Below are 5,514 nucleotides of genomic sequence, written 5' to 3'. Positions count from 1 at the left end.
CCTTTAACAGGCTTTAAGACAGCCACAAAAATGTATATATGATATTGAAAGAAAAATGTTTTTCTGTACTCGGTCACTGTTTGTACAAAATTGTTTTGTTATGGAACATAAATTTTAGTAGCTAACTTTTCATTACAAAGTTTCTCCGAAACCACTGAAAAGATTTTGATGGACTATTTCTGGAATACAAATCTCATTTCAATTTCTGAAAACAATGAAGTCATCAACTCTTAACCAGTCACTAGGTCATTACACACTATTCTAGATTGTAATAAAATTTCATTCAGCAGTCCAAATTATGAAACAGTTCAATCTATAGATACCTACTGCTATTCCAAACCTTTTCCCAAAAATTTATCATTTAGAAAATCACTAAACTCAAACTGAAATTCCAATAGTTTCTATTGTTCTATCATTTACAGAGTTGGCTTCCTTATTAGCTCACCTGTGAGCTAATGCCTTCACTTGGGGTCCATCGTCGTCATCTTTAACAATTTCTTTAAACATCTCCATTAAACTACTGAACGGACTTGGATGAAACTTAATATGATTATTTCTTAGATTATCCTGCACAAAAAGATTGTTTGGATTTTTGATCTGTTTAAAAACATGGCAGCTGTTACTAAAAATAGAACATATGGGTCAGACAGCAGATTTTTGCAAATATCTCTAAAACTATTAGGTTTAACCAAATTCTGACATCAGTAAAAGTATTCAGCATGATGGATCAATCTGGTCAAATTTTGGTGAAAATCTGTTGACCCATGTTGGAGTTGTTGCCCTTTTGGACGTTTAAAAAATCTCCTCAGGAACTACTATACAGAATTCAATGAAAGTTGGGATATTTATTTCAGGGTATCTTGAACAAAATGACCATTTGTATTTTTTGATTGGTGAAAAAACATGGCTGCTGTTACTAAGAATAGAACATAGGGGTCATACAGCAGATGTTTGCATATACATCCAAAAACTTTAGGTTTAACCCAATTCTGACAAAAGATAAGTCTTCAGCATGATAGGCACTATCGGATGTTCACTTTTGGTGAAAATCTGTTGACTCACATCGGTGAGAGTAATATTGTTCGCACCAGACTTTTGCCACAATTTTCAAAATGTTGCCTGTTGTAGGATTTGTAGCCCCTGAAACTGATTTTTTTGTCGTTCTAATATGTTCATATCTGAAACCAGTTGCAACAAAATCATTAAAAATTGGTATAATTTTTTTTATGGTTTCCTCCACAAAATGATCATTTAAAATTTTTCATATTTTTCATCGGTCAAAAATTCTAATGATAGAATAAAATTTAATGTTAAATCTGATATATCAATCCCTGTAAAGGGAATTTGACTTGATAATGTTCAGTTATTTATCTAAATATATTGTCAAAATGGCCATAAAATACCAGATAAGGTTCAGTTCTGCCGATAATTCAGATTTCTAGGCCGTGAGGTCTTTAATTTTGAAACGAATGAGTTTTAAGTAGGTCAATGAGTGCCAAGGCTACATCAGTTTTCAAAGACCCCGATGTAGCAAAAACATTGTCTACTACACATGACAAATATGTTGTACCAGCAGACAAAGCCCAAGGTAACATTGTTTTTGTCTTCAAAACGTTCTACATCCAATGTTTCTTATCAGAGATAGACGTAGAAAATAATAGCAGTGATAAGACCTATACTGCTACCACTCTCCAAAGAAGAGATTGTGGAAAACCATAAATCTGTGCTATTCGCTTTTGGTCTCTCTGATTGTGATTTACCGTCTATGTACTGGATTCCTGAACTCCACAAGAAACCATACAAACAACGTTCCATAGCTGGATCTGCAGAATGTACCACTAAACCTCTTTCAAAACTTCTATACTCGCAACTGTCAAAGAGGGTCTGCAGTCTTACCACAACACTTGTTACTCCCGTAGTGGTATTAATTCAATGTGGATCCTGAAAATTTCGAAAGATCTTTTGGAGACAATCAATTCAAGACTATAATCTGAATATAATAGCATTAAAACCTATGATTTTTCAACTCTATACTTCTATTCCCCATTCCTCATACTTTGTAAGAAATAATCCCAAGTCATCCAAATATACAGAGGAAGAAAATGCTGGAATTTTTAATCGACAACATATTTGTCCAGTGTGGTGGACGTGTTTTTCAACAAACGGTCGGCATTCCAATGGGAACAAATTGTGCTCCTTTACTTGCTGACCTATTCCTTCACTCTTATGAGGCTGACTTTATAGCTGATCTGATCAGAAAGAAAGAATATCGTTTGGCTAGATCCTTCACTCAGTTTCCGCTATATAGATGACGTATTATCTTTAAACAATCCTAATTTCGGGGATTTGATACATCGTATCTACCCAAAGAACTTGAGATAAAGGATACCACAGACACTGTGGAGTCAGCCTCATATCTTGACCTACACTTAGAAATCGATGGTAAAGGAAAACTATTGACCAAACTCTACGACAAACGTGATGACTTTTCATTCAGATTTGGCTACTTTCCTTTCATCTGTGGCAACATCCCTTCAGCACCTGCGTATGGAGTGTTCATATCACCACTCATACGTTATGCCAGAGCTTGCCGAAACTACGCAGACTTTGTATCGCGCTGAAACTCTTTAACAATTAGGCTTCTGGAACAGGGTTGTGTTGCTACAAGATTGAAGTCATCACTACAGAAGTTTCATGGTCGTCATCATGAACTCGTGGATCGTTATGGTGTATCCATCAGCACCATTAAAACTGATGTATTCAACGGGTTATAGTTTTCCTTTGCTCGTTTGTCTACCCCGGACTTGACTTTTTATGAGCAACTCGGCGGGTGTTTCTAGAAAAGCAGAGGACGCTTACCCTACCGGTGCACCTGGTCCATGCTCCCAGTTTTTAGTGGAGTCCGAGTTGCTCATTTACTTTTGTTACTTTGTATGTATGATTTTAGTTACTTTATGTTCTTTGTTGTGTATGTCTGTTTTCCATGTCTGGTCTTTGTCCCTGGATTACATTCTTTTGATTACCGCTATAACCTTGGTTCCTTTGATTTTTCTTTCTAAAAACAGCAACATTTTAGTCGGACTGAGTCCTAATTGTTCAAAATCTGCACTGTGAATTTTCTTTAAAAATTGACAGTGTAATATTTACAAATTTAAAGAAAAGTGAATTATAGGAAAATTTTGTCGAAATCTTATATATATGTATAAATATAAGTGGACGCAGACTGGTATTGCCAAAAGAGCAAAGTTGAACATACGTACGTTTTGTCTTGAAAGAGTAACCAATGGAACCAAGATTCTAACGGAAATCAAAGGAATGTAATCCAGGAACAAAGACTAGACATGGAAAACACAAACACGACAATGAATATAAAGTAACTAAAAACTGGGAGCATGGACCAGGTGCATATTCGTATGAATATCATTGTGTGCAAATGCAAATAATTATTGCTAAGTTATAATAAATTTTATAGTTATATTATTATTACTAATCATCTTTTATATATTAATATAAAAATAATAAATCAAGCCGTGGAATTCCGGTTCGGTCAAGAGTTCTCCACCTCACCTATATTTACTTTTAAGTATCCTGTGTCGTTCTTCTGCGTTTTTTCTCTCTTCGCTTGTCCCACCTTTGTGTAACTTGACTTTTTATTGTATGTAAAAAATTGAATTTAGAAAATCACGATATGATAATCATAACTCCATTTTTATGTAGTATTGATAGTTCAAAATGATAACCGTCTGAAGGTTTGTGAATTTTTGGTTGCTTTTCTAATGAGGTATATCCATCAGTTATACTTGAGTAGGTGTGATGTGATTGCCGCCGAGACACAGTCATCCACTAAATGATGGACAAAATGTTAACCCACACCATAAAGCAAGATGTGAAAAGCCCCAAAATAAACGGTGTGAAGTTATTCATAAAAGACGGAAATCGACATAATCTATAAAAACAAAAACAAAAGCTACTGAACTACAGGCTCCTGGTTTGGGACTTGCACATAAAGTATGTTAAACATGTTTGTGAGGGCTCAACACTACTCTAACCTGGGAGAGTGGTGGTGGGAAAATACAATAAAATGAACTACAAAAATCAGTCGATTTCGGATTCAACTCTCGAGACATACAGAATAAAAACACCATAACAAATAGGACAAAAGACAACATTTTGTACATACCTCGAAAGAGAACTCGCTGTTTCTGTAAGCTAGTCCAACAGGATTTAGTGAAAACACATAAAATGTGGTAAAACAAGGTCTTCGTGCAAATGCCAAGATAAAAAAGTATTGGCAGGAAGCAGGACGAAATGTTATAAAGTTAATAAATATGTAATTTATCAACACGAGAGTCAATACTAGAACCAATGAAAACATAATTCAAAGATTTAAAAATTATACGGCAAACTGGCGCAATGCTACGATATTACGTGAATTTTTATGTGGTATTTTTTAAAGAAAAAATGTTATTTGTAATGAAAATGAGGAATTCAATTAGTTTTATGTAACAATAAGCTTGTGTTAAGATACGTCTGAATTCGATCCCGGTTCATGCCTTTTATCTTATCCCTATATTTACAATTTGAATATTATTTTAGGCGTAAAAATTGATTCAGTAAATGAGTACTTTGATTGGTAAATGTATTGACATGATCTATACATAGTAATTAAAACACTATATTTAAAAGCAGTTTATGGGTTGCGTCCATATTGTATTACTTATGACGCACTGTGGTTCTCAACCCCGCATGGGAAGAATCGCGATTGATTTTACATACGAAGGGGACATAACTGTGGCAACATCCCTTCGGCCCCTTCCGGAAAACTATTGACCAAACTTTATGACAAACATGATGACTTTTCATTCAGAATTGTCAACTTTCCTTTCATCTGTGGCAACATCCCTTCGGCTCCTGCGTATGGAGTGTTCATATCACAACTCATACGTTATGACAGAGCTTGCCGAAACTACGCAGACTTTTTGTATCGCGCTAGAACTCTTAACAATTAGGCTTCTGGAACAGGGTTGTGTTGCTACAAGATTGAAGTCATCACTACAGAAGTTTTATGGTCGTCATCGTGAACTCGTGGATCGTTATGGTGTATCCATCAGCACCATGAAAACTGATGTATTCAACGGGTCATAGTTTTCCTTTCCTCGTTTGTCTACCCCGGACTTGACTTCTTATGAGCAACTCGGCGGGTGTTTCTAGAAAAGCAGAGGACGCTTACCCTACCGGTGCGCCTGGTCCATGCTCCCAGTTTTTAGTGGAGTCCGAGTTGCTCATTTACTTTTGTTACTTTGTATGTATGATTTTAGTTACTTTATGTTCTTTGTTGTGTATGTCTGTTTTCCATGTCTGGTCGTTGTCCCTGGATTACATTCTTTTGATTACCGCTATAACCTTGGTTCCCTTGATTATTTTTGCAATACAATAAGGGTGTCATGCATGTATTAATCATGCAGTCAAATTTACTTAGTTTGCAAATTATGATGCGATCCTTATTTTCAAAAG

This window comes from Perna viridis, chromosome 7 (genome assembly GCF_037379345.1).
Source record: "Perna viridis isolate PV_CMFRI_1.1 ecotype Kerala chromosome 7, ASM3737934v1, whole genome shotgun sequence".
In the NCBI taxonomy this organism is placed as follows: Eukaryota; Metazoa; Mollusca; class Bivalvia; order Mytilida; family Mytilidae; genus Perna; species Perna viridis.
This window is presented reverse-complemented; position numbering follows the sequence as displayed.